At 41.4% G+C, this 25,227-nt stretch overlaps 1 protein-coding gene across 1 annotated transcript in view; it reads left to right on the plus strand.

Annotated features, from left to right (window-relative positions):
- The window catches only part of TMEM164 (transmembrane protein 164), a 100,535-nt gene that overhangs the window by 32,521 nt on the left and 42,787 nt on the right, over window positions 1-25,227 (plus strand). The window lies entirely within an intron of this gene.

Consider the following 25,227-nt stretch of genomic DNA (forward strand, 5'->3'; position numbering starts at 1 on the left):
TTGACCCTGTCCTCCAAAGCAGTTGCAATCCCTCCCAGTTTGGTATTGTATGCAAACTTAATTAGCGTACTTTCTATGCCAACATCTAAATCGTTGATGAAGATATTGAACATCAATTTGCTATTCTTGCAGCTCAGGCTCCATTAGGAGGTAGAGAAGCTTGGTATGAGTTGGGTAATCTTTATTTTATAAGGACTCCTTGAGAAAAGAGGTGAACAAGTTGCTTTATAAACTATTGGAGAAAGTCGCCTGGCACTTTTTCAGTGGATAGTTATGCCTCCATAATATCTTGCATTATTAATGTTTGTCTAGTCAATGATTGATCTAGCACTGGAGAACTACATGTCTTTTATTGATACCATATACGTATGTTAACTTCAACTCTATTAAGCATTTGTTTCAGTACCAGCAGTATGCTTGCACTTTTTATGGCGTGAATAAAGACACCATCTCTTGCTCTAGAGAGCTTGCATTCTGAAACAAAACCTGACAAGAAAGCATTGGGAGACCTCTAAATTGGGGAGAGGGTTGGATGATATTGATAGGAGTTAGTTAGTGGATCTTGCAGATGATATGTTTGCAAGGGGGGTTCAAACAAAGACAGAGTGGAACACTCATGTACTTGCAAAGGGTGTTGTAGAAGGGCATCCTGTGAGAAGCAAAGTAAAGGAGCAGTAGTGCTGATCTCACTACAGAGAGAAAGGGCTGCTGGTGGCTGGGATATGAAGAAGTACAGATTTTCTCTCTCTGTCATTGTTCTTCCTTCCATTTCCTCTTCCCCAGAGTGATCCATTGGCCTATTTTTTCTAAACGTTAATGTAAGCAACCTACAGTACTGTCAAACTGATGACTGTCAAATGCAACCTGTATTCTTTTAAACTGGCTGATCTAGTCTGTTAAATAATACAAGTGCTATAAACTCTGAATTGCTACCTGTCTACGTGTCAAGCTGTTTAGCTGACAATTTTGTTTGTCTCAAAATATGAACTGAAAAAAAACCAATATGAAAGATAAAGGGGACATTGCTGAATCTGAACATGAATTTTAGCCTCCCTCCTGGGCTTTCTCTCTTCTAGCAGTTAGGAGAGTGGGGATTCCTTTCCCTCCTTTATGGCTCATGCAGGGGATATATGAGTAGGTCTGTGCCTCATTGCCGCCTCCTTTTTAATTATATCAGAGTTAAAAGTACATACTAGTTACTTAAATGGTTTGGTTTGTTAGTGCAGTTCTACAAGCGTGAAAATACTTTTATCAGTTTTTGTTCTACATTTGACAAACCCGTGTTTCTAGTGAAGCTGAAGTTAAAAAGCATTTCTCTTCTTAGACATTTGTCAGTGATAATAGAATGTTAACTGCTGTAAAAATGGAATAGAGGCCTCAGTAACTTATATTTTTATGGGCCATACTGAAATAATGTTTTTAAAAAAAACCCTAAGCATTTTGTGTGTGTTTTAATTAAAACTTCATTGGAAAATACAAGTATTTCTGTTGTTTGAGTGCAGACTTAAATTTTTGATCTTCATCTGTCATCTTTTTTGAGTCTTCTGTTTGATCTTTATTTAAATTATTCCTTTGTTGAATAAATTAGAATTGGCATTGGAGGTTAAATACTAAGAAAAATTAATGACCACTTTAATTATTAAATGAATGTGATACCTAACTATAAAATACTTCCAAACCAAGCTAAGTTTTTAAATTATTTTTTTCCTAGTGTGGTTATAAGTCAGTTTTATTAAACAGAAGTGTCATGTTGATAAAAGTACTCCATGGAATATTCTTGTTGACTCACGCTCCAGGTTATGGGATATTCTTTGCAAAAATCTCCCACCTCCCAGAATGCCCACGGCTGAGAGTCCTTCAGGTGTGGATGAATCTTGTGAAAATGAGTGTACGAGCAGGTTCGAGTCGGATTTGAAGTGAGATTTCTGTTACTTGAGGGGAATGGACTAAATGGCCAAAGAGTTCCTTTCTGTGTCTTACTCATAAAGTAAATTCCATAGCCGATTTATTCAGTAACTGTCAAAACCTGGAACGATTCAATGATGTGTCAAGAGGGTCCAGTTTTTCTTATTTCAGGCAAGGCTGCTTTTTAGGTCTGATTATGCACCCAACAAACATGACGAATTTTGAGAATGACTCTTTGTACTGTATTATATTGTATTGTAACCTCAATAAAAGATAGGGTCCTGTTGGGCTGGGTGTCATATGGACAGGTAGCCAAGAATCAGGGTTGGGAGACGTGGAAAGAGGAGGTAGCAAAACAAACTAATGGAAAAATAGGCATGTGTCTAGTTGGAGACCACTAACCAGTGCCAGATGACAGTGACTTGCAAGCATTGTAAATGAGGTTGGTTTTAAGGGGGGATTTAACTGAGGATAAGGTGGCATCAATTTGGGGTTAAAATTTGAATGAACTGCCCCTAGAATGAGAGTACTTGTGGTATCATAGACGCTAACAAATTTATTTGAGCATAAGCTTTCGTGGGCTACAGCCCACTTCATCGGATGCATAGAATGGAACATATAGTGAGGAGATATATATACATACAGAAAACATGAAAAAGTGGGAGTTCCCCTACCAACTCTAAGAGGCTATTTAAGATGAGCTATTGTCAGCAGGAGAAAAAAAACTTTTGTAGTGATAATCAAGATAGCCAATTTAAGACAGCTTGACAAGAAGGTGGGAGGATACTTAACATGGGGAAATAGATTCAATGTGTGTAATGGCTCACACATTGACGGCTGCGACTCTGAAACCTGCCCCTAGAATGATTCTCTCTCTTTCTCTCTCTCTCTCTGCTATCATGGTGTGTGTAGAACATGCATTGTCAGGTCAGTCTCTGTCTCTGTCTCTCTGTAAGAATCATTCCACTCGTAACATGGGTAAAAAAAAAAAAAAAAAAAGCAACAATCCTCAACATTTTCTTTTCATACCATTCCACCAAGGTTGTAACTTGCCTTATGTGACTGCAGCGACGTATGGAGCTATCAGATGCCTTCCCCTATTTCCCTGCATGGCTTTACCTGGACTGCTGCTCTGTGTGCAGGTTTTGGGGAGGGAGAGCAGGCTCGCAGGACCATTTGCCACAGCTGCTGTACACATGTATTTGGAGAGGAGAAGTGGGCAGTTTTTGTCCCACCTTCCCCAACACATTAGTCAGCAAAGCTTACCTAACACTGGGGAAGAAGTAATCTACTAGTGGCGGAGAGCTTGTGCAGATTATTTTCACCTTGGAGCACGGGAATGTAATGTGACTCTTAAATGACAATCCTTCCCTGGACTGTTCCTGAGGTGCCAGAGCTACATGCTGCCCTGACACAGGAGGAGACTTGTAGATCTTTATGATTATTGTCATTATAGGAATGATCAAGGAAATGAGTCTCTCCCTTAGGGCTAAATGAGGGAGAGGTAGTAAGACAGATTACTCTAGTAAAAGCCAGTACAAGAGAAGATGACACTGGAATGTCCCCAAAAGCATGTTTTTATTCTCAACACCTTAGGTTTTCCTGCACAATTAGAGGATAGATGTTGTCAGCCTTGCCACAGTTCTCCCTATCCCTAGAGTCTGCAAATCTGTGGATATCCACTTTATATCTGTGAATGAGAATATCCACAGACCATTTTTGCAAATCACAGATTGGATGCTGATACAAATTTTATATCCACGCAGGGCTCTCCCTATCCCCAAATACAAGCTTGATGAGTTATGTCACTCTTTGCAACCTCACTCTTGCAAAGTCTACATTTATATACCACAAGAACTACTTTTTTGTTGAAATGTTTTATTAAGGCAAAACGATAACATGCTACATCATACATTACTTGTTCAGGGTCAGGTTTAAAGATTCTGGCTTGCTGGCTGGGGAGAACCTCCTCCTCGGAGTACATTATATCCTCTTTTTGGTACTTTTCTTGTGTACTTGGTGTGAAAGCTTTTCTTTACGAGGACAGTTCATATTTTGCTATACCACAATTCCATAAGGGGGGGTGTCGCATACTTCCGGTTATATACAATACAAAATCTGGCTGCCAACAATAACAGAAATTAATGTGTTGTTTTTAAAATTTAGATCCTTTACGGGAGCATTGGTAAGCAAGTCTGGGGATCTTCAATCTTACGATAAAATGCTGGCTTCCTAATCTCTTTAATTTCTTTCATAAACCATCTAATTCCTGGACACAGCTACCACATGTGCAAGTATGTGTCCATTTTTCTGGAACTCTTCCATTAGAGCACTTCCTTAGTGGCAAACATATGGATCTTAACTGGAGTCAAATAACATGTATAAATTGCTGTATAAATGGCTTCTTTGAGCTACACAAACTGAAGATGTAGATCTCTTTTCCCATATAAAGACTTATTCGTATAAGTCACTTTTTGTCTAAATCAGTGGCCCCTCTTCAAAATTTGGTCGCTACCCAATTGCTGTTTTCGTAAAGTGACTGATGTCCTATGATATTTGCAAACTAGTGAGTGTCCTTAAAGGTGTGTAAGCATCAGACCGACATTTCTAATATGAGAAGGCAATGGCAGATGGCCATTAAAGCAAACAAACCAAAAAACTCCTCCAAAGGCCTGTTGAACTGACTGTTCTTTATTCTGTTCCAGAGAGTACTTAGATATGGCTCATTTGGGCTAATTGAAATATAATTATATTTTGTATTATTCTGTTACATGGTATATCTGTCACATTAATAGCATATTAATAAGTGTGAAAAGCCTGATAGATTTAAACTTATGCTGTATGTGTTGAAGCTTGAAAGCTTGTCCCTTTCACCAATAGAAGTTAGTCCATTACAAGTTGAGAGAGGTAATCTCTTTTGTGTGTAAGTAAATATACCATAATTTAGTAAATTTTATCCTCATTGGGCAACTTCTACTTTCTGATGTTTTTCTTGCTATGTGACCTTGGCCTAAGCTCCTTTATAATATACTTGCCTCAGTTTGCCCATCTGTAATATGGTTGAAACAATATTAATCTGATCGAGATGTTGTGGGAATTGATGGGTGATCACAAAACACTTTGAGGCTCTCAAAGTGTGGGGGAGGGATAGCTCAGTGGTTTGAGCATTGGCCTGCTAAACCCAGGGTTGTGAGTTCAATCCTTGAGGGGGCCACTTAGGGATCTGGGGCAAAAATCAGTACTTGGTCCTGCTAGTGAAGGCAGGGGGCTGGACTCAATGACCTTTCAAGGTCCCTTCCAGTTCTAGGAGATTGGTATATCTCCAATTATTATTTTTTATTTTTATTATAAAAGAGGCAAATTATTAGTCAAGTCACTTTGCTTTATATTCATTTTGTTCTCTTATGACTCCTGGGTTTTCATACCCTCCTCTGCACTCACAATATTCAAAACAAAATTTCAAACTCAGTTTCAGCAGATGTGTTTAACAATTAAAACACTCTGTTTAAAATTCCATCACATACTTCATAATCATCTTGATTTATAACCTGGTCATGTACATGTGCCTACAGATGGCTTACATTTAGGGTCATTTAAACTTTCTTTTCTGTAGTTTACCTGTGTGAAATGTAACAACTTGCCTGTAGTTTGCTCAGCAAACTCTTCTGCCAAAGGTACCTTGTGTTGCAGTGCTATAAATATTCCCATTTATGTTCTGTGCCAGTTAAACATTGAATTCTGAACGTGGCTAAAGCTGTGTGGATTACCCCTCACTTCTATTCTTTTTTCGCCTTTTCATATACTTTTTTACTTGTTTTCTTTACCTTTCTTTTTTTAGTTTGTTTTTGATCACACAACGTCGTCTATTTGTATTATGCATGTTGTCTTGGTTATCACTGTAATGTTTCACTCCATATTCTTTATGAAAATATGCTTATGATATGAATATGACATAACTGATTTATTTTATGCCAGATGGGTCTTGTAAGATATATCATTAGAAATGTTATGATTTACTGAATGTGATTATCCAGTTTGTATGCATGTATCATTTCTGTATCTAACGTTAGGAATATTGAGTACGTATCTGTATTTCAACTATCCTACTTCAGATGATGCCCACTGCTAAAACTTCAGGTACAACAATAGAAAAGCCAGACAGGGGTGATGACCCACAGTGAGGACAATAGACTGTGAAAAGGCTTAGCCTTCCTGTGGACTCTCCATACTGCCACTGATTCATGTATGCTGTGACACTGCAGAGTCAGGTGGTCTTGTCACCTGATACTAAACATTACTTGAGACTTCTTGTAGCTTTCCACTAGAAGGGAATGTGGGGGGGGGGTCAAGTTTGGGAAACAAAGGATTCCCACGTTATGTAAATCCTATTTAAGGGTGGGAAAGAAGGCAAATGGGACTCGTCCTCTCCATGGCCTATCTGTCCAAGGAGAAAAACTGCTAAAGTCACAACAAGGGGAGAATCCAGACTGAGACAGGGATCCAGTGTGAAAAGAAATACCACTGGAACTCTGAACCACAGAAACTTTGCAACCTGCCTGAAATAACATTTATGGTGAGAATTTACATTTTGTAACCTGTGTCTTAAGTAAATTGAGCTTAGCTTGCGTATTTTGCTTTATTTGGTCAGTAATCTGCTTTGTTCTGTCTATTATTTCTTATAGTCACTTAAAATTCTCCTTTTGTAGTTAATAAAATTATTTCTTGTTTATAGTTTAACCTAGTTTATGTAATTTCTAATCGGGGGGGGGGCACAAAGTTGTGCATATCTCCCTCCACATTGAGGGAGGGGTCGAATTTCATAAAACCTTTGGGTTTGTACCTCTTAAAGGGCATGGGCATCAGGGTGTTGGGGTAAACCCCTAAGGCTGAATCTTTCCAGAGCGGATCTCTGTCTCTCTGTGCAGCTTGGTGTGGCCATGCCTGTGTGCTTGACTGGAAGAGACTTGTGAGCCTGGCCCAGCAAGGCCAGGTAAAGGGGACCCAGGCTGGCAGAATAGGCAGATTCAGTGGCACCCCAGCACATCAGGTGACACCCCAAAGGGCCCAAAGCCATCACAATCACCATCTCAGCCTCAGCCCTTGAGAAAGGAAAGTGTTGCATAAGTGAGGTTTTGATAGGCAGGTTTCAGATGTCAATCTGCTGATAGATAGAAAAGGGAGTGTAATCTAGTACTGTTGTTAAGAGTAGAGGAGTGAGAGTCAGGACTTCTGGGTTGTACTCCTATTCTGCCATTCACTCACTGCACTTCACCATGTCACTTAACCTCTCTCACTGAATTTAACCACCTGTAACATGGAGATAATAAGAAACTTGGTCTTAGGAGAGCTGTGAAGCTCTTTCTGGTTCTTTGAAGAAAAATATCCTGAAAACTAAATAAAGCGCCAAAATGTGAAACTACTTATAACTGGCAGTTCAGTCAAATAATAATAATAATAAAAAAAAATCACTGGATTTTCCCCCATCCAGTATAGATACTCTCTAATAGATGTGGTAATGTTGTTAATAGACAGACAGAATCCAGGTCTAAATGTCTGAAAAAAGGCAACTGGCAAAAATTACCTTTAATTTAGATATAGTAATACTGTTGTACTCTTTTTGGTATGTATATATATTTTTCAGAAGAAGCATTGCATCCCTTTAGAGAATAGCAACAGGGAGCTTCAGAACCACGAGTTGCTGGAGAATCTTTGAAATGCAGAACAATCAGGATGTGGTTGAATAGAGATCTAAGCTGAAAAAATAAAATATAGATCTATCAAATCTCAGAGGAACTAGGAAAACCCAGTCAAGAACTCTTTAAGTCTTGTATAATGAGCTCTTGTATTTAAGTGGAAGCCAATGGAGAAACTTTTTGAGCTGCTGTTTTTAGAAATTCTCTTGCACCAACACTGTCTGGCACCAGAGTAGGGCTGTCAAGCAATTAAAAAAATTAATTGTGATTAATGGCATGATTAATTGCATTGTTAAATGATAATAGAATACCATTTATTTAAATATTTTTGGATGTTTTCTACATTTTCAAATATATTAATTCAGTTGCAATGCAGAATACAAAGTGTACTTTATATTTTTGATTAAAAATATTTGCACTGTAAAAAACAAAAGAAATAGTATATTTCAATTCACCTAATACAAATACTGTAGTGCATCCTCTTTATAATGAAAGTTGAACTTACAAATGTAGAATTGTCTTAGCAATTGGCTGAAGAAGAAGTAGGACCGAGTGAACGTGTAGATTCTAAAGTTTTACATTGTTTTGTTTTTGAATGCAGTTATGTAACAAAAAAAAAATCTACATCCGAAATATTTAATAAATTTCAGTTGGTATACTATTGTTTAATTGTGCAATAAATCACAACTATTTTTTTAATCACAGTTAATTTTTTTGAATTAATCACGTGAGTTAACTGCAATTAATGGACAGCCCCACACCAGAACTTTTTATGACCTGTACCATATATAGAAGGCCTAGTCAGCTAGATCAGAGTTGTCTTAGTCCAGGCTCCAGCACATTCCCCAGCCTCTTGCTATCTACATTCAACAGAATAGTTTTAAATCTAGCAACACTCCTAAAACAGACAATTGGAAAACTGAAGTAATAGCCTGATAATAAGTTGGAGACAAGTTTCCAAATCCAATGCCTCGTGCAGTTGCTCCTCTAAATTCCCCATATGTGGAGGTTATAATAGTGCCACTTTAGTAAAAAGGCCAGTTTACATAGTAAACTTGGCCTTCTTCTCCCCAACGAAAAATACCTGTAAAATGTGAAAACAAAATGCATTAAAGAGGCACTGTTAGGTTTAAAAATATTTTCCTACTACCTTAAATATGACATTAAATGTTAGATTTCAATTTTTTTTTCCATTTTAATTGACTGTTCAGTCCTCTGATTACCTTTTCCATCTCTCAGCCTGGTTAATGAGAGTAGATTAGTCAGTTTCACTTTTGTTTAAAAGTCTCTAGTCAACTTCATTTTTAAGATTTTGTGCCACTGGCCCATTGCTGCAATGCTTTATTTGCAAACACTGCAGGAGACATTTATTTAAATAACTGTTTCTGTTTGGAGTGGAGAAACAAATAATGGAAGCGTTTCTGTTTTGCTAAATTTGACCTGACAAATAAAGCATGAAGTGCTGTAAAGCGCAAAAAGTGAGAACATGGTGTAAAGGGGCTACTTGAATCTCAGAAAGACAAGGAAATTGGAGCAAATACTAAAATGCTGGGCTGTTAGCAGAAGAGGTGGATGAATATTGCAATCATTTCCTATTATATATTATTTCAAAACAATGAATAAATTTACTTTTACTACATTTGCTTTTGGCAAGTAGTCTAGCAATCAAACTTTACTGATGTGAATAAATATGATGAGCAAATTTCAAACTTAAATATTTGGTGGAAGCAAATTTCCAATTGTATAACCGGGAATGCAAAATCAAAATTTTACATTCTGATACGCAATTTGCAATTCATGTTCTTAGGATGTATGTAATTCACCACCAGAAAACAGAAGCAGCATCACATAACTTATATGACTACAAGCATGATCTTTGAATATCCTTAACAAACTTTTTATAGACTAAGAAGAATTTATTGATTTTTTTTTTCCAATTAATTCTGAATAACAAATCTGAGAATGTTTGGCTCTCTGTGACTAATGAAACAGGGTGAGGGAACAGAGATTCATTGAGTAAATTTATGATCTGTTCACCCAGCTCTTTTCTTTTCCTTTGCCGTTATTCATGGGTTCAAAACGCAACAAACCCCAGAGTATCTGTTTCAGAAGAGAGTGGTATTTAAGGGGGGTGAGTAAGGCTTGATGGTAGACTGAATACTGCATTTTCTTGCTTTGGATGACCTTTTTTGGTTTGTGTGTCGACTTTAACAGAGTTCTGTGCCGTTTAATAAAAGCATTTCTCCTTGTTGCTCAGGCCTCCCACCCTCCACTGGATTTTCTCTTCTTTCTGTGCTGGCTTTGCCTCCCCCCCAGCTTAGTTTGGAGACTTGTATAGCCTGCGTCCAGGTTTTTACTGCTGTTAAAGCTGATGCATCTGACAGTAAAGAATATGCTTGCTGCTGAAGGCCACCCTCTGACTGTCTATTTCCCTATACAGAGTTTGTACGTACAACAGCTAAATAGCTGTTGACAAAGTCACTGGCTTTTATCTAAATACGTTTGTTGTCCTGTCAAGGAGTAAGTTGGGTTTTTTTTCGTTCTTCCCTTTTCTTGAACACCTGAATTTTCAGAGTTTACAAAAATAATCTTTCCATCTATCCATCCATCCAGTCTTCCAATTCCTAATTAATCATAATATTTCCTTTGAACAGAATAATTAGGTAGCTGTATTCCCCTTTAGTGATCTTTAAAAAGGAAAGAAACTGGTGGGGGATTCTTTAAATAACAAATGCAACATTTTGAGACATCTATCTCTCCCTACCCAGTAACTCCTACCCAGGTAACCACGAACAGCCAAAGTATATTTTGAAAAAGGCTACTCTTCCAGTACTTGGCAAATGGATGGTTAACATTTTGACAATATCATTTTAGCCCTGAAATGTGCCTCCCGCCATGTGTTAATGGAGAATAGTGAAACCAAAGTTGTCTCCTTTGCCTGCCTTCCTCCATCTGCTACTGCTCCTTGCTTGGGAGGGAAGGAGAATTGACATGGAATGGAGATGCTCCTCTTAGGCTGATTAATGAGTGTAATAATACTGATCTCTGTTACAGTGGTGTAAATCCAAACTGAATTTGATCCTATTTGTTCACTTCCTGTAGAACACGGTGCATCTGTATTCAAATGGAAGGATCCTATGCTGTGATTCAAATTACCTTGGATCTGGGAAAAGCATGCATGGCAGACCGGATTATAAGGGCTTGTCTACACTGGCAGGTTTCTGCACAGTAAAGCAGCTTTTTGCACTCAAACTGCAGATGTGGACAGGCTGCCATGCCAGTTTGTAGAAGTGTCTTGAGGTGCAACAGGGTGTACTGGGTGTTATAAGAGACCTTGTTTAAATATGTTTGCAGTGTGCTGACGATATATCCAGGGGTATGTCTACACTATGAGATTATTCCGATTTTACATAAACCAGTTTTGTAAAACAGATCGTATAAAGTCGATTGCACGCGGCCACACTAAGCACATTAATTCGGCCGTGTGCGTCCATGTACCAGGGCTAGTGTCGATTTCCGGAGCGTTGCACTGTGGGTAGCTATCCCGTAGCTATCCCATAGTTCCTGCAGTCTTCCCTGCCCCTTGGAATTCTGGGTTGAGATACCAGTGCCTGAAGGGGCAAAAAAACATTGTCGCGGGTGGTTCTGGGTACAGCCTCACCCCTCGCTCCGTGAAAGCAGCAGACAACCGTTTCGTGCCTTTTTCCTGGGTGAACTGTGCAAACGCCAATTGCACAGCAAGCATGGACCCTGCTCAGATCAAGATCGCAATCGTGGACGTTGTAAACACCTTGTGCATTCTCGTGCAGTCTGTGCTGAACCAGGACCTGCAAAGTCAGGCGAGGAGGAGGCGGCTATGGCAGAACGGTGACGAGAGTGATGAGGACATGGACACAGAATTATGTCAGATCTTGGGCCCCTGCGCTTTGGAGATCATGCTGGTAATGGGGCAGGTTCTAGCCATTGAACGCCAATTTTGGACCCAGGAAACAAGCACAGACTGGTGGGACCGCATAGTTTTGCAGGTTTGGGACGATTCGCAGTGGCTGTGAAACTTTCACATGCATAAGGGCACTTTCATGGAACTTTGTGACTTGCTTTCCCCTGCCCTGAAATGCCATAATACCAACATGAGAGCAGCCTTCACAGTTGAGAAGCGAGTGGCAATAGCCCTCTGGAAGCTTTTAACGCCAGACAGCTACCGGTCAGTCGGGAATCAATTTGGAGTGGGAAAATCTACTGTGGGGGCTGCTGTGATGCAAGTAGCCAAAGCAATCATTAAGCTGCTGCTATGAAAGGTGGTGACTCTGGGAAACGTGCAGGTCATAGTGGATGGCTTTGCTGCAATGGGATTCCCTAACTGTGGGGGGACGATAGATGGAACCCATATCCCTATCTTGGCACCGGAGCACCAGGGCACCCAGTATGTAAATCGCAAGGGGTACTTTTCCATGGTGCTGCAAGCACTGGTGGATCACAAGGGACGTTTCACCAACATCCACGTGGGATGGCCAGGAAGGGTTCATGATGCTCGCGTCTTCAGGAGCACTACTCTGTTTAAACGGCTGCAGCAAGGGAATTACTTCCCAGACCAGAAAATAACAGTTGGGGATGTTGAAATGCCTGTAGTTATCCTGGGTGACCCAGCCTACCCCTTGACGCCATGGCTCATGACGCCATGGCTCATGAAGCCATACACAGGCAGCCTGGACAGTGGTCAGGAGCTGTTCAACTACAGGCTGAGCAAGTGCAGAATGGTGGTAGAATGTACATTTGGCCATTTAAAGGCGCGCTGGCACACATTACTGACTCGCTCAGACCTCAGCCAAACCAGTGTCCCCATTGTTATTGCTGCGTGCTGTGTGCTCCACAATCTGTGTGAGAGTAAGGGGGAGACCTTTATGGCGGGGTGGGAGGCTGAGGCAAATCACCTGGCCGCTGATTACGCGCAGCCAGACACCAGGGCGATTAGAAGAGCACACCACGAAGCAGTGTGCATCAGAGAAGCTTTGAAAACGAGTTTCATCATGGGCCAGGGTACAATGTGACTGTTGTGTGTGTTTCCCCTTGATGAACTCCCCTCCTTGATTGACTCATTCCCTGTAAGCAACCCACCCTCCCACTTTGATTACAGCTTGCTTAAGGAAATAAAGTCACTATCGTTTAAAAATCATGTATTCTTTATTAAAAAGTCGTTATAAAAAGAGGGAGAGAACTGACAAGGTAGCCCGGGTGTGGTTCGGGAGGAGGATAGGAGGGAAGGAAAAGGCCACTAAAAAATTTCAAAGTAATGACAGCCTTTTGGTTGGACTGTCCACGGGGGTGGAGTGGGCGGGTGCACGAAGCCTTCCCCCACGCGTTCTTACACATCTGGGTGAGGAAGATATGGAACATGGTGAGGGGTGAAGGTGGTTACACAGGGGCTGCAGCGGCACTCTGTGTCCCTGCTGCTCTTCCTGAAGCTCCACCAGACGTCGGAGGATGTCAGTTTGATCACGCAGCAGCCCCAGTGTTGCATCCCACCACCGCTGATCTTCCTGCTGCCACCTCTCATCTCGAGCGTCCCTCCTATCCCCACATTTGGTCCCTCCTGTCCTCACATTCACTGGCATCTTTACTGTAATTCGCTACCACGTTCTTCCACTCATTCAGGTGAGCTCTTTCATTGCGGGTCACTTCCATGATTTCTGAGAACATTTCGTCTTGTGTCTTTTTTTCTGCCGCCTTATCTGAGAGAGCCTTCAGGATGGAGTAGGGAGGCTTTAAAAATTTGCAGCTGCATGAGGGAGGGAAAAAAGGGAGTGAAGTATTTAAAAAGATACATTTACAGAACAATGCTTTTACTCTTTCACGGTGAACAACACTATTCACCTTACATAGCACATGTGATTTCACTACAAGGTCGCATTTTGCATCTTAATATTGAGTGCCTGCGGCTCTAGTGTTAAGAGATCTCACAGACGCAGGTCCAGGCATCAGAATTCAGCTTGCATGCGGCCATGGTAAGCCATTGTCTTTCGGCTTCTGCAGCCTTCATATACACAGTGCCCTCCTTTCCCAAATACCAAGCAAAGCCCATTCAGTGCTGCTTCTTTCCTGTTAACATGCAGCAGCAGAAACCACCCCCCCCATCCAATTCTCTGGGATGATCGCTTTACCCCTCCCCCCACCGCGTGGCTGGTATCATGGAAGATCACTGTTAATCACCCCCCTTCCCCCCCTCGCCCCCCCGTGGCTGGTAGCAGGGAAGATTCCTGCTAGCCAAACGCAAAAAAGCTCAGCACCATTGCCCCCCTCCCCTCCCCCCGTTTGGCTACCTGCAAGGAAGGATTTCTTTTAAGCAGCAGGCAAACAGCCCAGTAGGAATGGCCATCTCTGTCCCCTTAATTAAATTCCTGAATTTCAACCAGGTTACCATGAATGATACCACTCTCCTGAGGATAACACAGCGAGATAAAGGAAGGATGTTGCTTGAATGCCAGCAATCACCGGGACCATATGCAGCTAGGCTTTGTCATGCAGTGAAAGCAGACTACTTGCTACATGCATGGCGTGGTCAAGTGTCCTACCATGGTGGACGGAATAAGGCTGCCTTTCCCAGAAACCTTCTGCAAAGGCTTTTGGAGTACCTCCAGGAGAGCTTCATGGAGATGTCCCTGGAGGATTTCCGCTCCATCCCCAGACATGTTAACAAACTTTTCCAATAACTGTACTGGCAGCGAATGCATCCCAAGTCCTCAGGGCAAATCAATCATTAAAAAACGCTTGCTTTTAAACCATGTTTTATATTTACAAAGGTACACTCACCAGAAGTCGCTTCCATGGCTTCATTGTCTGGGCTAGTGGCTTGGGAGGGCTGGGAGGGTAATTCCGTCTGAGTGAGAAAAAGTTCCTGGTTGTTGGGGAGAACGGAGTGCTGTGTGCCCCTGCAAGCTTGTCCTCCTCATTCTCCTCCTCATCTTCCCTGTCCACAGAATCCTCAGCCATGGCTGAGATTACCACCTCCACGGACAGGGGTGGGGTAGTGGTGGCGGACCCCCCTAGAATTGCATGCAGCTCAGCGTAGAAGCGGCATGTTTTCGGCCCTGACCCGGACCTTCTGTTTGCTTCTCTGGTTTTCTGGTAGGCTTGTCTGAGCTCCTTAACTTTCACTCTGCACTGCACTGAGTCCCTGGTGTGCCCTGGCCTTGGAAATTTTTTCAAATTTTTTTCATTTCGTCTTTTGGAACGGAGTTCTGTTAGCACAGAATCCTCTCCCCATATAGCGATCAGATCCAGTACCTCCCGTGTGGTCCATGCTGGAGCTCTTTTTCAATTCTCAGGAGACTGCATTGTTACCTGTGCTGATGAGCTCTGTGTGGTCACCTGTGCTGATCAGAGCTCCACGCTGGCCAAACAGGAAATGAAATTCAAAAATTCGTGGGCCTTTTCCTATCTACCTGGCTAGTGCATCTGAGTTCAGATTGCTATCCAAAGTGGTCACGGTGGTGCACTGTGGGATACCACCCGGAGGCCAATACCGTCGATTTGCCGCCACACTGAGGCTAATCCGATATGGTAATACCGATTTCAGCACTACTCCTCTCGTCGGGGAGAAGTACAGAAACTGGTTTAAAGAGCCCTTTATATCGATATAAAGGGCCTCGTTGTGTGGATGGGTGCAGCGTTAAATCGGTTTAACGCTGCTAAAATCTGTATAAACGCGTAGTGTAGACTAGGCCTAGTGCTTTGTACATGCAAACAATGAGTTACTGGGTAACAGCTTGACTAGACTTGGATAAAAGGGGGTGGCATTAGTGCATGCTAGCAAATACGTTTTGAAAGCGTTCTGTGGACCAGACACATTGACTCGAATATGTGCTTAGTTGATTGAGTAAAAGTCTAGGGGCATGTGTGGAGCCTAAATGTTAATTTGACCAGATTAACACCTTTTAAAATGTACTGCCTCGTCCGCACTAGGCATCTAGACTGTTAGCTAGCACAGGTGTTAATGTCAGACTGGTCTGCCTAATCTTGACAGGCTGTAGTGGTTAGAAGAGGGAATTTGATGTTGGGTTCCATTCCTGGCTGTGTCACTGATTCAGTAGGACACTGAACAAGTCATTTACGTTGTGTCTCGGTTTATTCTGCTGTACCATGGAGCTGTTGCCTGCTGTAAGGATAGGTATCAAGTTGCTGGTATGTGAGTGATTATGGCAGTGAACTATACTGCTAGTATGGGAGTGGGTACATAAATGCCTGTCTTTAAACCTTTGAGGATATCCAGTATAAACTAGATATTTTCAGAAGAGTGAGTGGATAGCAAGCCGAGGGTACTTATGCTGACAGTTACAATTTTAAAACCAATCCTATGATACCTTTCTTTAGAAATCTGACACGTGGCTGCCTATACACTATCCCAGCTCTCTCCCAGGAGGCTGTGAAGCTTACTCTGTTAAGCACTTTGGATGCTTGGGTGAAAGATGCTATAGAAGTATGTAATGACAGGAGACTTGTAAATAAATAATGTGTCTAAACATGTGTTTTACATCCATTATTTTAAAATGTTCATATTGGGCATTCTAGGTAAATCCCCTCCCCACCTTCCCAAAAATGCAGGTCACATACACATTGCTTTAAAAGGTCAGTCCCAACAAAAAGACTTGCAAAGCTAAAAATATCAAAGAGCTCAGTAACCCCCATAAAGCCCTGCAGGTCTGTCTCCTGCTGAAGAGCTGACCTGAAAACCAGAATCAGGACATTCTGTTCTCTTCTGTATTTACTTAAGAAAATACTACTTTACTTGCCTCTATTTCAGTGAATGTATTTTCTAATAGATCTATATGCCCAGGCTGGGAGATCAATCTTTGTAATTGCTAGAGTGACGGAATTGTTTCACTAGATGACATTTCTTGTTCTTCTCTGGTGGAAGTTGGCCATCCTACAGAGAGCCATGTTACAACGTTTCACATACTTTTAAGTAATTGGATCTTTCTGCAGTGTGTGCCACAGTAGGAAATGGCTGGTCCAGTTGGTGGCCTGTTTTTCTTTTGACAATTGTTTCCCATAGACAAAGTGCAACCACACACTTGTATTATTATTATTATTTGTTTGTTGTTTTTTAAGATTAAGGGAAACACCAAACAAAAGTGAAGACCATAACAGGATTCAAAAAAGAACTAGATAAATTCATGGAGGATAGGTCCATCAATGGCTATTAGCCAGGATGGGCAGGAATGGTGTCCCTAGCCTCTGTTTGCCAGAAGGGTCTGGAATGAGCAACAGGGGATGGATCACTTGATGATTACCTGTTCTGTTCATTCCCTCTGGGGCACCTGGCACTGTCCGCTCTCAGAAGACAGGATACTTGGCTAGATTGGCCTGTGTTCTGACCCAGTAGGGCCATTCTTATGTTCTTATGTCTCTGTCTGTTGCTTGCTTTAAAAATGGCTCTTCAAAAGACACTACTGTGAAAGTGTGATTCATCCCTCTTAAGTAAACAGTGATTACTAGCTCAGTGATTATAGCCCCAGTGCTGCAAGCCTGTACTCACATGCTTAGCTTTGAACACATGAGTAATTCTATTGGCTTGTATAACTGCTTGCAGGGTCAGGGTCTTGGTGTCTAATTATATGGTTTAGTATGCTTTATTGGTAAATTAAAATACAGACCGTGCATAACTAATCGAAGTAGAAATTAACCCAATTGACCGAAGTGAGCCATTTTGACCTCTCACGTAGATAACATGCATGTAAAAGAAGTTTAATATTTGTACATATTCCTGTCTAAATTCTACTGTCCTTTCCCTTTTCTCTGATGTTTTCTCTAATCTTTCATGAATGATTGGGCTTCTACTATTTTAACCAACCATATTAAACTGTTAATGTGTGAACTGTATGGCTGTGACAACACTAATCAGCACAGAATACCGAGTCCTTCTTTAAAATAACAAAATAAGAAATACTCTCTGCAAGCTTTGGAATATCTTGTGGGTGACAGTTAAACTCACAAGGTTGTACCATCCGATCGGTGGCCAGTAGTTGTTGACAAAATGTTCTTTAGAGCAGTTGTCATAGTATAATTCCCAATTCTGAACCTTAGCATCCAAAATATGGGTACTAGCATGAATTCCCCTAAGCTTAATTACCAGCTTAGATCCTTGTCATAAACAGATAGCTAAGGGTTAATGTCTCTTTCACCTGAAGCACCTGACCAGAGGACCAATCAGGAAACTGAATTTTTTCAACTTTGGGTGGAGGGAATTGAGTGTCTAAGTCTTTTGTGAGTCTGCCTGCTTCCTCTGAGCTCTGGAGAAGTACTTTCTACTTTCTAGTCTTCTGTTTCTAAGTGTAAGAACAAAAAGATCAGATAGTAAGTTCTATGGTTTCTTTTCTTTGGTATTTGCATGAATATAAGTGCTGGAGTGCTTTGATTTGTATTCTTTTTGAATAAGGCTGTTTATTCAATATTCTTTTAAGCAATTGACCCTGTATTGTATCATCTTAATACAGAGAGACATTTGGATGTATTTTTCTTTCTTTTTATATAAAGCTTTCTTTTAAGACCTGTTGGAGTTTTTCTTTACTTCAGGGAAATTGAGTCTGTACTCACCAGGGAATTGGTGGGAGGAAGAAGTCAAGGGGAGATCTGTGTGTTGGATTGCTAGCCTGATTTTGCATTCCCTCTGGGGGAATAGGAAAGTACTTTTTGTTTTCAGGATTGGGAACAGAGAGGGGGAGTCTCTCTGTGTAGTTTCACAGAGCTTGTGTCTGTGTATCTCTCCAGGAGCACCTGGAGGGGGGAAGGGAAAAAGGATTATTTCCCTTTGTTGTGAGACTCAAGGGATTTGGGTCTTGGGGTCCCCAGGGAAGGTTTTTCAGAGGGACCAGAGTGCCCCAAAACACTCTAATTTTTTGGGTGGTGGCAGCAGGTACCAGGACCAGGCTGGTGGCTAAGCTTGGAGGTTTTCATGCTAACCCCCATATTTTGGACGCTAAGGTCCAAATCTGGGACTAAGGTTATAACAATCCTGTAGTGCTGCCACCAATCAGGACTTAGGGTAGAGTGCCTGATAAACTCTGGTCTCCCCCAAAACCGTCCCTGGGGACCCCAAGACCCAAATTCCTTGAGTCTCACAACAAAGGGGAATAAACCATTTCCCTTCCCCATCCACCCCTCCAGGTGTTCCCTCCCTGGGCTCCTGGAGAGATATACAGATTCAAGCTCCGTGAATCTAAACAAAGGGATTCCCCCTTCTCTTTTCTTCCTCCCAGATCTTTCCCACCCTGGGTTCACTAGGAGATCACCGTGATTCAAGCTCCTTGAATCACCACACAGAGAGGAATGATATCTTCCCCCTCCTCTTTTCCCTTCACCCAAAGGCAATCCAGATTCAAACTCCGTGAATCTAAAATAAAGAGGAAATTCACTTTTCCCTTCTCCCCTCTGCTCTCTTTCCCTTCTCCCCACCAATTCCCTGGTGTACACAGACTCAGTTCCTTTGAGCCTTAACTAGGAGAAAAAAATCAGACAGGTCTTAAAGCAAAGCTTTTAATAAAAAGAGAGGAAAAAAAAGTAAAAGTTTATCTCTGCAATTTAGATGGTAAAAAGTTACAGGGTCTGTCAGCTTATAGAAACTAGAAAGAAGCCTCCCCCCGAGCAAAATACAATTTAAAATACTTCCCGCAAACTACACATTGCAAATAAAGGAAAACAAATAAAAAGACTATACCGCCTTTCTACCTTTATACTCACAAAATTTGGAATAGAAGATTAGAGAACCTGTAGGTACGTGTGGTCACTCTCAGAGCCCAGAGAGAGCAAAGCAAAACCCAAAAAACACAAACAAAGGCTTCCCTCCACCGAGATTTGAAAGTATCTTGTCTCCTGATTGGTCCCCTGGTCATGTGTTTGGTTCCCTGTTTGTTAACCCTTTACAGGTAAAAGAGACATTAGCTCTTAACTATCTGTTTATGACAGCAGTGGTCCCCAATGTGGTGCCCGCGGGCGCCATGGTACTCGCTGAGGCATTTATGTGTGCCTGCCTAGTGCTCAGCAGGGGAGAGAAGCCGTGGCCTAGCCCCTGTCGGGGACAGAGAATTCAGGCTGCGAGCACAGTGTTCTCTGTTCCCAGCAGGCACGGGGCCCTCCTAGTGCCCAGCAGGGGAGACAAGCCATGGCCCCGCGCCTGCCAGGGACAGAGAATTGCAGGCTGCGGTGTTCTCTGTCCTCGCAGCTTCTCTCCAGCTTCTCTCTCCTCTCTGGATTAATATATTATGTTATATTAAATGTGATGTTTTTTGTATTATTTAATGTACAAATACAAAATGAGCCTTGAAAAAATGTTGGCGCCCGCCACACACGTCTGAAAACATGAATGTGCTACTGGCCACAAAAAGGTTGGGGACCACTGCTTTAGAGGATTGTTAGCTTCTGTCATTTGGGAAGTTATCCCAGGGGTCAAAACATCAATTCACTATCCCCATTAGGTGAGACCTGCATGCAAATTAAACATGTGTTTTATTTAACAGGCTTCTTATGAGGCTGGAGAAAGACGATTCCCTATAAGGTGATGAGTACCCTCAAGTCTCACTGAAGTCAGCAATATTGCCAACCCCGTACATTAAAAAAATCATATTAGCATTTCACCAGTGAGTTGATACCTTTGAAGAAATGTCACCTTTTTAACACATATGAGTTAATGTGAGAACAAGCAAAATATACATCCTATAATATTGGAAATAACTGCTATCTGCATACCAAACATAGTGTGTAATCTAATACTAGTAGTTTGATTAGCTGGAACCTTAGCAAGTGAAAGAAAAAATACCCACACTGGTAAAAATGTAAGGATCATCCATCCATTCATACTAGGATATAAGGATCATGCATAGAATATTCAAGTATGTCCTTTGAGTATCTTTGCATTATACCTCGCATAACGGATCCTTGCATCATCCCTGCTTGATTCTGGCATATTGATAATATGGATGGGATAGAACTACCTTATTTCAGTGGCTGCTCCCACTCTGTCACCCTGGCCCTGGAGCTTTTTGGAGATTTGTTTGATGTAGGTCAGATTTGCTGTCAGTTCTTTGTGGTGGTGATAGTGGCGATGTCTGTCTTTCTCACCTGCAGAAGGGGAAGACACTAAATGGGTGCTGAGGTAACTGGCTTGGCACAAACTGAATATTTTTTCAAGTTGGCAGATTTTCAGACTAGAGCCTTTTAGTTCTCTGAGGCATTTTCTTTGTTTTGTTAGGGGAACATTCTTACAAGGTGTGAAGTGGTTAGCTGCTCAAGAGGGAATGAGGTTAAATCCATCCTCCAATCCCCCTACTACAAATCCAGCTCCTTGGCAGGTGCTCAGGCTCTAACCTAATGCCTTTGCCATGTTGCACCATATTGATTTTAATATGCTCGAGACGAATATAGGCAAATAACACAGGAATGCAGAGGCAAGATTAGAAAGGCAAAGGCACAAAATTAGCTCAAACTAGCTATGGGAATAACGGGAAACAAGAAGACTTTTTATCAATACATTAGAAGCAAGAGGAAGACCAAGGACAGGGTAGGCCCACTGCTCAGTGAGGAGGGGGAAACAATAACGGGAGACTTGGAAATGGCAGAGATGCTTAATGACTTCTTTGTTTCGGTCTTCACTGAGAAGTCTGAAAGAATGTCTAGTATAGTGAATGCTTACTGGAAGAGGGTAGGTTTAGAAGATAAAATAAAAAAAGAGCAAGTAAAAAATCACTTAGAAAAGTTAGATGCCTGCAAGTCATAAGGGCCTGATGAAATGCATCCTAGAATACTCAAGGAGTTAACAGAGGAGGTATCTGAGCCTCTAGCTATTATCTTTGGGAAATCATGGGAGATGGGGAGATTCCAGAAGACTGGAAGGGGGCAAATATAGTGCCCATTTATAAAAAGGGAAATAAAAACAACCCAGGAAACTACAGACCAGTTAGTTTAACTTCTGTGCCAGGAAGATAATGGAGCAGGTAATTAAAGAAATTATCTGCGAACACTTGGAAGGTGGTAAGGTAATAGGGAATAGCCAGCATGGATTTGTAAAGAACAAATCGTGTCAAACTAATCTGATAACATTCTTTGATAGGATAACGAGCCTTGTGGATAAGGGAGAAGCGGTGGATGTGATATACCTAGACTTTAGTAAGGCATTTGATACGGTCTCGCATGATATTCTTATAGATAAACTAGGAAAGTACAATTTAGATGGGGCTACTATAAGGTGGGTGCATAACTGGCTGGATAACCATACTCAGAGAGTAGTTATTAATGGCTCCCAATCCTGCTGGAAAGGTATAACAAGTGGGGTTCCGCAGGGGTCTGTTTTGGGAACGGCTCTATTCAATATCTTCATCAACGATTTAGATGTTGGCATAGAAAGTACGCTTATTAAGTTTGCGGACGATACCAAACTGGGAGGGATTGCAACTGCTTTGGAGGACAAGGTCAAAATTCAAAATGATCTGGACAAATTGGAGAAATGGTCTGAGGTAAACAGGATGAAGTTCAATAAAGATAAATGCAAAGTGCTCCACTTAGGAAGGAACAATCAGTTTCACACATACAGAATGGGAAGAGACTGTCTAGGAAGGAGTATGGCAGAAAGAGATCTAGGGATCATAGTAGACCACAAGCTTAATATGAGTCAACAGTGTGATACTGTTGCAAAAAAAGCAAATGTGATTCTGGGATGCATTAACAGGTGTGTTGTAAACAAGACACGAGAAGTAATTCTTCTGCTTTACTCTGCGCTGGTTAGGCCTCAACTGGAGTATTGTGTCCAGTTCTGGGCACCGCATTTCAAGAAAGATGTGGAGAAATTGGAGAGGGTCCAGAGAAGAGCAACAAGAATGATTAAAGGTCTTGAGAACATGACCTATGAAGGAAGGCTGAAGGAATTGGGTTTGTTTAGTTTGGAAAAGAGAAGACTGAGAGGGGACATGATAGCAGTTTTCAGGTATCTAAGAGGGTATCATCAGGAGGAGGGAGAAAACTTGTTCACCTTAGCCTCCAGTGATAGAACAAGAAGCAATGGGCTTAAACTGCAGCAAGGGAGATTTAGGTTGGACATTAGGAAAAAGTTCCTAACTGTCAGGGTAGTTGAACACTGGAATAGATTGCCTAGGGAAGTTGTGGAATCTCCATCTCTGGAGATATTTAAGAGTAGGTTAGAAAAATGTCTATTAGGGATGGTCCAGACAGTATTTGGTCCTGCCATGAGGGCAGGGGACTGGACTCGATGACCTCTCGAGGTCCCTTCCAGTCCTAGAGTCTATAAAAGGCCACGGAGCTAGTTTAGTATTTTAATATTTCCCTTGTGCAACATGAATATCTTTGCAGTACAGACAATAGGTTAATGCAGCCACTAAACCCATTTTGAAAAGCTTAATTCAAAGCAGAATCTGCCTAATCCTTCGTGTGTGTGTGTGTGTGTGTGTGTGTGTGAGAGAGAGAGAGTGTCCCCCCTGCTACAGGGGCTATATGCCACGCAACTGATATGCGGGAATATATTTAAGAAGTATGCTCCTTTTTTTGCCTCTGCACAGAAAGCATCAGTTATTGGACTGTTCCTATGCAGCCGTTGGATTAACTTGCTCATTAAGCTAATGAAGTGAAATGATTTGCTTTTTGAATGCAAGAAATTCTGATTTGGTTTTGAGGTCTCTTGGTAAGTAAATGTCTTGAGGCCCTTTCAGTTAAATTTAATTGATACCTTTTTTGTACTTTGAAACCACAAACATTCTGTCTGCTGACTAGGATGAGATTTTTAATGCTTCAAACAGTAACTGGGACTGTTTCACTTGATCGAATGAATGAAGCAAATAACTTGGGTGAGTGAATAATCCAGTGTATGTTACCCTGTTAAAAACCTGCATTGGAATCCAAATATTCACTGTATCAATAGCTGTCTGGTTAAAGTTTCACTTTCAGACTCTAATGCTACAGTTCACCGTATTGTGTTACTTAACCTTCCCACTGTTGCTGTTGCTTGGACATGGTCTAGTAGTAATTAAATTGAACATCTGCCAAGTGCATATACCAGGCATGTCCTGCAGCACTGCAGAGAGGTATGTTTGCTGAATATACCTGATATTTCACTTTGAGTTCCTGGCATAGAGTAATTTGATATTTGGAGTACTGGCCTGGCAACAGAATAATTCATTGGATCCTTCTTTTAACCAAATATAAGAGATTTTCTACTGATGCTTTCTATTCACGAGGGCAAAGTAATGAAGCTGAATTATTTTTCAGTCCAAATTATATCTAGATCTTTCTTGGCTAGTTTGGTGATTGTGTGTGTTGCACCAGAAGGCACTGGGCGATAAAATGCGATTCTCCTTTCCACTAGCAGTATTAATCACTTTATATCCTGGTTAAGATTTGCTGATGCAAAATATTTGATTAAGTGGATTTGAATTCCAGCACCAGGGGATGATGACTTTAGAACTAGTAGATGTCATCCTCTCATACCTAGTTTTTATTCAGAGATTGGAACAGAGAAAACAAGGTTTCCTGCTTTTTTCAACTCCCAATTGTTTTATTAATTAACTGAACTGAATTAATTCTCAGAATAAACTGAGATGAAAATACTGTTATTACACCTGCAGAATAGGCTACTTATGTCAAAAGCTGGTTTAGAGATTCAGGTCCTAGGTGACTTGTCAGTGACTTCTGTTGTCAGATGTCACCGGTGTGGTGCTCTGCTCTGTTCAATGTTGATAAGTTGGCTGTGTGCATGTGTATGTTCTCCCTGTGTGCTGTCCCAGCTCTGTGCAGATAGCTGGCACAGCAGGTCTCGAGCAAACCGCCCAATGACTACAGACTCCGATTAAGGTACAAAGGCACCCGGCCAGGTTTATTGCCAAATGAAACAGTCTCTAGCTCCCCAGATCAGATGTCTGTAGTTCTGCTAGTACGTATGTGCTCCCTGACAATGGACCAGCTCAGTCAGTGACGGGATTCTCCACTGCCCCCTAGGCCAGACAAAGACATCCACTCAGGGATCCATTCTTATACATGGGTACAAACAAGTTACACGTCACTCCTGACATATCGAGGTACAACCCCTCTGTGTGTTGGGGTGCTGCCTCTCTCCTACTACATGTTGGTTCGAACAAACAAGTCTATCTGTCATATTATCCGTCTGACCCTGTCTTTTAGGATGGGTCAGCCTGTTCCTCATTATTTCTGTGGAATATGTTTGTACCGGACAGTTCTGGTGCCATCCTGGTCCATGTTTATCCTTTAGTGCTTGATACCCTTTAGATATGTGTATACATCCAATTAGCAGCCTTCTTCTTGCCAACTTTTGGCAGCAGGGCCTGGCTCTGGCTCACAGCCTAACTTTGCTTTATGTTAACAAAGACTTGACCATTCCTTTGGTTCAGGCCTCATACCAGGCCTCTGATAACAAGGGTTTATGTTTCAGGGCCTCATCTTACAACAACTTTCACCAGCTGAGTAATCTGACTTTATTTAAAACTTGGCAGAAAATGCGTTCTACTTAATGTCACATTTTTATTTAATTTAAATCATATTAATATATTATAAGAAGGCTAGGCCTTAACATAGGTTGTCAATTTAAAGTTAAATTAATTTGATTTTCTTTAAAAAACAA

Source organism: Gopherus flavomarginatus, chromosome 8 (assembly GCF_025201925.1).
Source record: "Gopherus flavomarginatus isolate rGopFla2 chromosome 8, rGopFla2.mat.asm, whole genome shotgun sequence".
In the NCBI taxonomy this organism is placed as follows: Eukaryota; Metazoa; Chordata; order Testudines; family Testudinidae; genus Gopherus; species Gopherus flavomarginatus.